Below are 12318 nucleotides of genomic sequence, written 5' to 3'. Positions count from 1 at the left end.
CAATTTTAGCATCGCTTAGAATCTGTAGTTCAAGTTCAATTGTCTCAAACAATTTGAATTTTATGTAAACGTATAAATATTATAGATTCTGCAATAAAAAATAGCTCGATTTTCTATATATTCTAGCCAAAGCGGCGTCATTTTAATTGAGCGTGTTTCGCACACTCTCTTTTGTTCCGAGCACATGCTCTGAACTGAGAGAGTGGAAAAAAGCAGAGAGAAAGAGAGCCAGCAGTGGGTGGTAAGCTCTGCCTCTCCCGATTCGCCGACTGTCCAGCTGTGAGCTGGAGGGTTTTTCCCGGAGCGCTGGAAAGTGCACCCGCAAGTCTCCACGATGGCTTTGTAGCGTGCGGACGTGTTTTTCGTTTTGTGTTCCGACGCGCGCGCGAACGACGCAACTATTATCATCATCTCGTCCGTGTGGTCCCCGGTTCGGTGTGTTGTGTATTGTGTATACCTATTAACCTATTATATTACAAAAAGCCATTATTTCGTACACCTTGGCCGCGACGCCGCAACAACACCAACAAACAGCGGCGATAAAGTGGCAGTGTGCGGCGCAGTGTGTCGTTATCTTAAAAAACCGCGCTACGTGTGTTGGCAGTTTCTGTGTTTCCACTGGTGTTATATTTTCTTGTTTTTGTCATTTCGTAACAAGTGAATGGAAAACAGAAAAAAAAACGTTTCGGTGGAACCAATTGATAAAGCCAAACATAGTTGGCGAGGTGACCTATTGTGCCTACTACGAGCAGTGTCCTACGTGGTAATATAGAACAACAGCGAGCGAGCAATTGCTCATTCTCTCTCGTCCCTCTTTCTTGCTCTTTTCCGTTTCTTATCGCCACCCCATTTCCTGTGCCGTGTAAAGGGGCGGTCATCCCACTTTCCCTACCCAAAAGCGCCGCAGCAGGAGAGCGCATTTTCCACAAACAGGCGGCAAGCGCGCTACGTCACCAAAACTTCTTGTGTGCTTTTCTTCGCGGCTCAGTATCTAGAAGTGTACGTGGACGAGAAGAACGTGGTTTTCGGTGTTTTGTTCCCTGAGCGGAAGTTTCAAAGGTGTTACAAAGTGTGTAAAGTGCAACGTGCCAAACAACCCCCCGTCCTGTTCCAAAAGTGGAAGGATTTCGGATTTGCCTCGAACGTGACTTATCGCCAATCGTCAAACGTCGACGGAGAGCACACAAAACGTAAATGTAACCCGTTCGCGGTGATTTTTGTGTAACCATATGGTAGCCTACTTGGACGAAGTGAATGAGCGTTGAACCGTGACCAAAGCCTGTTGGGGTGTGATTTGGCGAAGAGACACCAAATTCCGGTTGAAATGAACTACAGATTTCAGAAAAAATCGTAGCGCCCGTTTTGAATTTACGCCCTTTTTGGTAGGTATGAGTCCACAAGTTCTGAAGAAAAAAGTGATATTAACATAGTGCTTCATTTTCCGTAATGGTAAAAAAAAACATCATCGAAGCTTGGGTCAAAGTAGGTTTGTCTTAGTATACTTTACCACTAGGCGGCTTCTTGAAATAATAGATAAACTAAATTTTGAATATTAAAAAAAATAAGAAAGGTTGACGAAGTAAACGTCTAGGTTGTTCAAAAGTATCAAGTTTGAAATTTAAATACATTTTCGGAAATTAAAATTTAATTATAAACTAGTTATGATTCGAGCGAGAAAAAGTAGCCAAGGTAGTTGCAAGAACAAGCTGTATCATGTTATTGAACAAATAAAAGATTTTATCTACACGGTTAGGCCCCTATAATTTCAGTTAATTTTACACTTTGTTTGGACGGAAACAAGCTGCAATTCGTTTACTGATTAATGGTCAAACACTAGTATGGTGTAGTGTCGAGCTCATAAACGTAATAAACTCAGGGGTCATCTAAGTGACTCTCCTGATGATTTAGAGAAAACCAACATCGACTCGAACAGCCTCGAATGAACACAAGTGAGCAAAATCAGCAAGATCAAGAATGTATCCGCTGTAGACGATGAGATGAGGTTTTCACTAAATGATCTGCGAAGGTTAATCATAATCGGCTTAAATAAATCGGTCTGTATCGAAACCGGAATTGTAAATGGAATGCATCACAACATCACAGTAGTACATATCAGATGAAGATCCCAGCATTAAAAAGAGATTTGCTCTCTCAAAAAGGATGTGATGGATAGCCATCAACATGTTGAGGAGTTGAATTGAGAGTTGAACGTTTTTAATCAAGCAAATATATGTCCTTCAAATATGCTTGTTTCGAATGTAATTAAAGTAGCGCAAGAAGATCTTGATGAGCTTTTGAGGAATATGTTTTCCTTGTTGAACATAAATTAAGATCCTGAAGGCATTTTCAAGTGTTGGTAGATTATCGAGTACAATCGATTCGTTTTGCTAGCATTTTGGCACAGGACAAGTTGATGAGGGCAGTTGAATACCTGCTCGGAAGCTCATAGTTTCAAGTTTGTTTGGTACACGAATGGTGAAATGTTCTTGCAAAGAGATAAAGATTGCAAAGCAATTAAAATTACAGGTGTTCGAGGTTTACTTGGATTAATTCAAACACAATCACCTTGAAATCTTTTCTTATTGAATTTATTATTATCGTAGTGGTTCATAGCCCAAATATTATCAACGAAATAAAGATTGAATATAATGATGATATTACGGAATTATCTAGTACTACCGTCGATGGGGGTGACAATGGGTCTAGGGGGTGAGATTGGGTCAAAACGGAAAAAATGATATATGAAATATTTCAGCTAATAACGCTGATATTACTAAAATTTATAATTCATATGTTAGGGAACATATTATTACACATAACTAATCACAATATAAGTTTTTAGAAATAATAGATTTTGTTTAACATATCAATAAACTTGTATGTTGAAACTAGAGAAAATTTACAACATTAAATTTATCCTGTGCAAAGTATAACGCATGTACTTTAACCTCTATGGTTCTATTAGTAGAAGATCGAAAGTCTTTTCAGTACATTTCAATCGAATTTTCCTGAATCTGTTTTATTTTTCCACAAAAATTTAATATTTTTCGGTACGCTGTCTAAAACATTAAATAATGGGGGTGAGATTGGGTCATACAAGAACGATTGTGACTGAAATCACAAATCATTTTTGTCGTTTTACGGTGCCGTGTGTACTATTTCATCATAAGGATGTGTTTATTCTTTCTAAATACAACATCCTGAAACATCAAACGAGTCTACTTGAGGGTTCCGTGCATTGAATAACAATACAACGCATTTTGAAAACTTCTCAAACCAGCAACTGTTTTTCGTGCGCGTTAACAACGTAAAATTTAATCCAATGGATTTTTTGTTTTCAATTTAATTATTTATTACTGTTTTCATATTGTAGAAGCATCTCACGGAATTACAAATGAATTGGATCGCTGAAATACCAGGATTATGACGTCAACAACTGTATGAAATGTATTGATCGTGGATTGTCGCTCCAATATTTAACTATTTGCGAAGGTTTAAAATAATAACTGTTTCAGTGCAACTTTGGGGAAACTGAATAACTTCGCACGACTTTTTCAGACTTTCCATGGCCAGCAATACGATGCCACAAAATTCCGATAAAAATAAAAAAAAAGTTTCCAGCGAGACTCGAACATTGGGCCTTTGGATCCCTGAACTGATACCATACAACTACACCACAGACCGCTACATAAATAAGGTGTGATTATTTGCCAACATGAAAGGAAGTTTGCTATACAGCACACACACTTTGTTGTTCTTTGAAGCCCACCGCCAGAAGATACTGACCTCGGGTGGCAAATTTTGCTAAGTTATTGCGATTTTATTTGATGCTAATCTACATTGATATATGATCTGTCAGTTTATACAACTTGATGCGATTCTAGATCAGTGTTGTGAAAAACTCAATTTCTCACAACCAGGCTTGATAGAAACTCCTCTGCGAGGCAAAGAGGAGGCGATTTTGCCGTTTTTCTGAGGAGAAAAAAATAAACTCAAAATTTTCAACACAGATCCTCAAGCGATTCGAGTGAGAGTGCAGAAAAATGCGAGGATTTTTTCAGACACTCTCTCTCTCTCGTTGCGATGCTCACCATCACTCACACTTCAAACGAACTCTCGAGTCTGCCGCCCGAACAGACAGTCCTCGGGGAGTTGTGAGAGCACCCTTTTTTGATGGAATTTAACTCGTTTTTTTTGTGCTGCATCTTCCTCGCTCATTTTTCGTTGCCTCGCTGCTTAGCATTTTTTGGCTCCCTCGCAAAGAGGCACTGGCAGCACGCTGCTCTAGAGTATGTCACCGAACTCTGATGATGTTGAGGAGAATTATCAAGCCTGCTCACAACTCACGCTTGAGATTTTTCATGCGTGAGTTGTCAATCACGCAACTCAGCAGTCAAAAAATCACGGATGAGTTGGCTCACCTTTATGACTCATTGTCTCGTATTTCCACAGTTTACTCACACACGGCAATAATTTCTTGTTAGTCTGGTAAAATTATAGTAATTTTTTCTAACGTAAACAACAATATTCGGGTTTCACGACTTTTGGCCGGGTTTTGCGACTGAATCATTTTTTACGGTTTGAGTTGATTGAGTTGATTTTGCATCAAAATCTCAAGCGTGAGATTTGCGAAGCAGATCTTTAATGAGTTTGCTCTCTCGGGAGAGCGTATTGATTGACATTTGAGTGCGAGTCTATCAACACTGTTCTAGATTATACTATTTACGGCATGGTTTGTTTTCAACAAAGTTTGTCGACAATGAATCGTAGTGGAGAATTATATACAATTTGTGTTAACATTTATTCGTTTTGATTTGACATATTGTGCGATTCTGATTTTTGACGTATGAATATGAGATTTTTGGCGCACATCCTTATACGATACGTGGTTCACTGGGTCTATGGCAATAGGGACGAGACTATGAAGTCAATTTGAAGAAAAACAAAACAAAAAAATGTATGTAAACTTGACAATAAATGCTGGGTTTAAATGTTTTTTCTCATACATCTTCAATTTTTCGGTATAATCGTACTTTTAAGTAGGTTTATCATGCTTGTGAAACATTTAAGATGCCTTTTCGTTTTGTATACATCGTATTGCATCAATATGTTTCAGCTGTGAATTGTTTTGCAATCAAATTCTCAAAAACAAGTTATTTCATTTACAGTGACCCAATGTCACCCCCTCTATGGGGTGAGATTGGGTCATTTTTCATTCACTTGTAGTGCCGTAGTGAATAAATATTTTTCTTTAATTTTTCGTACAGTTGTTAATGAAGCATCAAAGTACATACACACCAAATTTGAAGTTTATTGGAGTTAAATTGCGATAGTTATTCAACAAATAGTTCGTACATATCCTTTTTTGACCCATTCTCACCCCCAACGACGGTAGTTTAAATATTCTTCATTTAAACACTCGCACTTGTAGAAATAAAATTGATGAATTCAATCAAATTATGTGTGAACTAAATAAAACTATTCATGTTATAGTGTTCTCTGAAACATGGTTGTAAGAAAACCGAAATTTATAATATTGTTGATCATACTTCATATCATAGTTGCAGAGAAGATCATGTTGGTGACTTCTCCATATTTGTCTTGGGTAGTTTGAGAAGTCAACTGACTTTAAATCTCACCTATGATGTTAACAATTCTTGATTATCGACCTAATAGTCATCAGAATTAAAGTAATGGGTGTTTATAACCCGGGAAGAAATGTCTTTGAATTTCTTTATAAATATGAGCAGATAATTATTAATAATGAAAAATTATACATATGTGGTGATTTTAATCTAAATTTGTTAGATATGTCAAATGATCTTCTGCAAAACTACTGATGCCGCATTGAAAGCTTTGGTTTCTTTATGATAAATAGTTCAGTTTCAAAACATGCAACCCTATTTCTGATACCATTTCAACAACGATTGGTGATTTAATTGCAAATCAGTTCCATTTCATGATGCAGTTAATCACAAAAGACACTGAAAGCCATATTTCGGATAATAACAGTCTCAATTTGTCAATTGCAACCCGTGTTGAAAAACTGAACAGAAACTGAAAACTGAACTAAATTCTGCTACAAAAATTAACTATATAGGATTAAACTGAGCGAAATAGACTAAGAAACAAAACAAAAAAGTGCAAGAGAAAACATTTAGAACCAACGAATTGAAAATCACAAATGTAATGCTAAGAAAACATGGATTCTACTAATGCAAGTGAACGGAAAGCTGTTGAGCAATTTTCCCAAAAAATGTCTCTCATGCAAGATGGTGTCTTGCTGAATAACGATAAGTTTATTGTTAATTGTTTCAATACTTTTTTTCCTAATTGCTGGGCAAGTTACTTCCACCCAAATATTATTAGATTTTCATTCATTTATGCCACAAGAAAACGAAACTGAATTTGTTTTTCACCATATTGAAGTAGACACAATAAAAATCATTATCAATCTTAATTCCAGTGCAGCAAGTGGTCTAGACAAACTATCAATATTTTTTTTGCAAAAATGTAACGACTATTTAATCCCAAAAAATATTGAACTGCTCAATTATATGACTGATTCATCTGTATTTGACAATGTTCTGAAACAAGCTATAATAGTTCCTTTGTTTAAATTTGGTGACGAATTGAATACAATAAATTATCGCCCTGTTGCTGTCTTATCTGCATTATCGAAAATTTCTGAAAAAGTTCTCTATCGACAACTGAGTAGCTACTTGTTTCAAAATAATCTTATTCAGTTTGAATAAGATTATTTTGAAGTTATCGGTTCGAAATCATATCCAAATCTAGTACATAATCTGCAACGTTGGAATAAGACTAAGCTGAAATGGCAATCACACATACAAAAAGGGAAAAGAAGAATTGTGCCTAACAATTTTGCTATTAGAAAAGAGCGTACATGTCTTGGTTTACAAAGTTGAGGCTAACAACGCTACTGGACATCCCGGTGGTTGAAAAGCGTTTGATAATAACGGTTTGGTCACCTGTTTCATACCTCTTTTATATTTAAGATCTCAAGGGGTCATATTTTGGAAATTGGAACCCGTTTGTATGATATTTAGAAAAGAACAATTACCAAGAAAGCAACATTGCTGCCCCCAGTAAATCGAGGATAACCCTAAAATGTAAGGAACTAGAGGTTTTATGTCTTTTGAAGAAAAAAATTTGCATCTTTTCTCATAGGTAATGAATTTAATTAACATTAGGTTTAACACCCCCTTTTAATGATTTAAAATACTGAAAAAATAATAGTTTTTGAATATTAAAAAAAAATCAGTTAGCAAAATTTTTGTACAAAACATACAGTTAATGATTTTTTCCAGATAGTTTGGACCCGTATAGATCTGCAACCAATATGGAAATAATGGGTGTCATGAAATTTTGCCATTTAGTTGATGAGCCCCACAAGTTTTCTGACAATGTGAAATTTTGGGATACCCCAATGTACCTCATTTAGGCCCTGCATGAGTATTTAGATAATTCCTAAATTTCCGATAGATCTTTGGTTACATAAGAAGGTCTGTACCAAAGCAAGTATTTATATAAGCATAACCAATCGTTGAACTCAAAACAGGACATATTTTATTGAACTTGTTTGGATGAAACTCTTTTTGATTAACGTCAGATAGGTTACTGAATATGGTTGTAGATCTGAAGGCCAGTTTTCAGAAAAGTTCCTGGATAACCTTACCCATTCGCTTGACTCAAACTTTTAAGATTCTGTCCGTTTGAATTTGCTTGAGTATGAATCTCATTCAAAAGATTAGATGTTTTGTACTCAAAGGAGTTTTTGAACAACCGAAAACTAACGTTAGACACAAAACTAGTTAGAATATGTTTGTTTGAACCTGCTTGAGTGAGAACCTTACGCAATAACCTTGAAAATATTGCTTATGTTTGTCGCTATGTAAGAGGATGATTAAATCAATCCGTTAATTTAGGACGAAGACTCCACCCAGACTCTAAGCTGATGGTTGATTCGTCTCTGGGTTACCAACGCACAGAGGTTTCTCCATAGGTCATAAATCCAAAAATTCAACTTCAACGAAAACGTAATTTTTTTTTTGTTAATGTTAAATACTTATAGAACAAGGTTACATAATTGTTTTTGCTAAATTCTTGTTGTTTCGATTCGACATGGGTCATTTGAGTGAGATGAGATGAGTGGAGATATAAATCATAAAATCTAAATATTTTCAACACTTTCACTACGCTGTCAGAAATGTTAACGATACTTTACAAGTACGCTATCAATGGCACTGGTTTTCAAAAAGGTGTTGGTCGATCTCTAAGAAAAATCAAATTTAATTTTGCATATTTTGTTTGGAAACCACATCGCTAATATACAGTTTGAATTCGAAAAAAAAAATTCTAGATACATTCACTAAGCCGAAAAAAATGTTTCCCTTCTAAATCCCCCCATACATTCTTCTATGAAACTTACCAATATAGTTATTAGAGTGGTTCAAAAAATCGTTTTTGCTCCACACTGCGCATTCGATTTAAGATCAAATTCTGAGTGTCCTCCCAAAATTTGAGCTCATTTGGATGAAAACTGAGACTGCACAAGTCCTTTAAAGTTTATATGGGAATTACTATGGGAAAAGCAAGCACTTCATTCAATCTGTCATAGTGTTTTCCCATGTGCTCTTGGGGATTAGAGCTACGTTGATACTGTGAGATACATTCATCAGCTACAACTTTGCCGAAGACCGTTTTTAAATCGGACGCCCCGGTAATTAGTTATTGATTTTTGAATGAGTTGTAGAACTTTGGCTATAATTATTGGGCTGTTCTGCAGGCATCACTGGATATATGCAGTCAAACATAGTAGCCATGATTTGTGCGTGCTGTCTTTCGCGCCAAGTGCAGCAATGTTGCCTGTTCAGAAGTTAAATGAGCACTGCCGAAGAATTTGTGACTGGATATAAATCAATAACTAATTACTGAGGCGTCCGATTTAAAAACGGTCTTCGGCAAAGTTGTAGCTGATGAATGTATCTCACAGTATCAACGTAGCTCTAATCCCCAAGAGCACATGGGAAAACACTATGACAGATTGAATGAAGTGCTTGCTTTTCCCATAGTAATTCCCATATAAACTTTAAAGGACTTGTGCAGTCTCAGTTTTCATCCAAATGAGCTCAAATTTTGGGAGGACACTCAGAATTTGATCTTAAATCGAATGCGCAGTGTGGAGCAAAAACGATTTTTTGAACCACTCTAATAACTATATTGGTAAGTTTCATAGAAGAATGTATGGGGGGATTTAGAAGGGAAACATCTCACAGTATCAACGTAGCTCTAATCCCCAAGAGCACATGGGAAAACACTATGACCGATTGAATGAATTGCTTGCTTTTCCCATAGTAATTCCCATATAAACTTTGAAGGGCTTGTGCAGTCTCAATTTTCATCCAAATGAGCTCAAATTTTGGGAGGACAATCAGAATTTGATCTAGGATCGAATGAGCGGTGTGGAGCAAAAACGATTTTTTGAACCACTCTAATAGTTATATTACATTTTGCACATAAATGCAGCTGCGACCGTTTGCGACCAAATTGGTGGTAACCGCTTAAGTGTCGAATGTCCAGTTTACAAAAACATAACTTTATAAACAACAAGTGGTAGTTGTCAAGTATCTTATTTTTAATGTACAATCATAGTAGGCTGCTCAACAATACACGTAGAAAGCATCAATTGTACAGCTTCTGTGACTTTGTTCACTCTTCTGGTACATGTGAGTGAATAAAGCTGAAATCATGTTAATACCACTTTAATCAATACGTGAAGGGGGAGGGGTGAAAACCTTAGCACCTCCCCCTCTTAGCAGAAGAAATGCTTTGCATATAGAACACGAAATTGCAAGAATTTATGACTAATTAAACGAATTTCGTATTTATGACCGCCCCCCTATGTAGCTGTAACCACAGTGCAACGGTGTGCTAGGTTTCAAGATGTTTCTTAATGATTTCATCAGGAAATTTACCTTTTATAACTTTTATTTGAATTTGAATCTTTTGATCATAGGCTGATCTTTCAAGAGAAAAGTATTTTTCATAATTATAGACTTAAATTATAATATAAAACTACAAACGCAATGAAAAAAACCCCTGCTGGCAACTGTTACCGATAAGTGGATAATTGTATACATTTGAGAAGTCCTTCTTTCTGTACTGTCTAATAAACTTGAACCAACACTAAAGAGCCAATGATTTGTGTATCTGGGAAGATTTACACTTCTTTAAGAAAAAACTGTTCTTTGAAATTCAGCATAGAAACTCATTACAAATGCATGCTAACCAGGCGTTGCAGAATTCGCTCTCATTTGAGTATGAAGCACGATCAAAGCAAGCAAAGACAAACATCCCATCTGTTGCGATCCACGATCGTCATTGTATCGCAAGGTGTAACAAGTCTGATAAATGGAAGCAGCGAGCGAGAGCCCCAATGAGAGAGCGATGATAAAATCCATTTTTCTCGCTTGTTTACCGTTGGGGATAGGTGTTTTTCTTTACTGGCACGATAAACAATCCACGAACTTCCAATAGCAATAGTGTCCCCCAGGCTTGGAGCATGTTTAGAGGGGTTTTATCATGCACTACTATCCCCCCAATCTGATCAAAGTTGTAGCAGTATACGATAAACAGTCTCTCATAACGTGCAGCATGTTATGATAGTTACAGAGAGCGATACGTGAGAGATTCTCTCAATTTTCTCTGGATTCAATCCCTGATGCTAACACTAATGTTTTCAATTTCAGCCAAACGGCATTCGGCCAAAAGGCGTTCGGCCAAATGACCCTTTCGGTCAAATGGCATTCGGCCAAACGGCGTTCGGCCAAATGACCCGAAATCAACCGTTGAACTCAACAGATTACGATTGTTTGAGTCTGTATGAATATGAACCTTATTCATAAGCCTCCGACATTTATCTGGTTACGCCTTTATTAAGTAGATTTAGGATAACTGCAAACAATTGAAACTTGGTAGGATGTACTTTTTGAACCTATTTGGCTGTAAACCCCGTTCATTTATGTCAGAATTGCAATTGTAAAGCTCCAGATGATCTCTTGTCACTACTATATATCTGCATACTTTTACCCCAAAGAGATCATGAGTTCAAGTAGACTATGATATTACTATGATCATCACAAAATATATAGATCCAATGTTCCGCATTTAGGAAACATTCATAAATATGAGCTGAACGCATGCTGCGAAGTTTCAAATAAACACAAATTCCATTTACGTAATATTTGTGTTATAGTCAGGTAAGTCTAAGGTATTTTAAATACGAATAGATCCTAGACCGGTTCAAGAAACGAAAACAGACACCTTCAGTATAGCTATGCTTTGTGATGAACAGCAAACGCTACCCGCAAGGCTAAGGTTGTCGTCATTTTCAGAAACAATCGTTATTATTTCTTCTGTGATTTTTCCAGGGGATGTTTCAGGAAATTATAATCAATTTCCAAGATAACTTGACCAGATAAAATTTGATAAGTGATTCTCTAAGTATACCAAAGTGACAATACTTGAAGCTTAAAATCGTTTGACATTAGCAATATAAGCCTGATTTGGCATAATAATTCTCCTCTTTGAAAGAAAATTTCAATTCATAATAAGAGGTGAGCATAGGGTGATGTACTTATATCCATCGTATTAAGCTTTGATCAGTGAGAGCCTACTCTTATCTCAGTATTGCAATGAATGATGCTGATACAAACGGATGCCAAACAATTCTTTCCCAAGACGGCTTTCGCTTTGTGCAATAAGATTTCGATAAATCATGATCGTAAAAAATTGGAAGCAATGCAACGAAATTATTACTTACCGTTGTCTCTGCTCATCATATTTTCATTTCGGTCGCAATCAGTTTTGATTCCGCACACAACTAACGGCTCACTGTGGCATAGTGAGTGATCGCAATTCAACACTTCAACGTTATAATATAATATTTTACTACACTATCTAGATCTACGGACATCTTCATTCCTCCAGCATGATGAAATATGTGAATTTCCTTTGAAATTCATCGGCGCTATCATAATACACCCTAAACAGATAATAACAATTCATTTTGACCGAACAATCATGTAAGCTGCTCACAGTGCAGCGAAAACAATCACAATAAAAATAATCGTTTTCTACGCCGAACATCACGCAAACATTGATGCGTACAAGTTTTTCAATCCAGACGGATGAAAAGCTTAGTTTACGTTCTCAATTAAACAGTTCTTATAAAAACCCTTTTTTTACCAAGTTTGGATGATATGTTCCTTCTGATAATAACGGTGAATTAAGCAT

The 12318-nt window shown here is 36.4% G+C and overlaps 1 protein-coding gene across 3 annotated transcripts in view; it reads left to right on the top strand.

Annotated features, from left to right (window-relative positions):
• The first annotated feature begins 324 nt into the window (after nt 1-324).
• The window catches only part of LOC5565838, a 207855-nt gene continuing 195861 nt past the window's right edge, over nt 325-12318 (top strand). Inside the window, exons 1-2 of one of the 3 annotated variants that reach the window (XM_021847932.1) lie at nt 325-763; nt 989-1382. The gene's annotated coding sequence lies outside the window, so the exon portion shown is untranslated. Of the gene's footprint in view, nt 1387-12318 lie in introns of all 3 variants that reach the window. The other 2 variants (XM_021847931.1, XM_001650166.2) reach the window with 2 other exon arrangements.

Source organism: Aedes aegypti, chromosome 2, assembly GCF_002204515.2.
Source record: "Aedes aegypti strain LVP_AGWG chromosome 2, AaegL5.0 Primary Assembly, whole genome shotgun sequence".
Lineage (NCBI taxonomy): Eukaryota > Metazoa > Arthropoda > Insecta > Diptera > Culicidae > Aedes > Aedes aegypti.
Note: the sequence above shows the minus strand (reverse complement) of the source record. Positions and strands in the feature narration are given on the sequence as shown.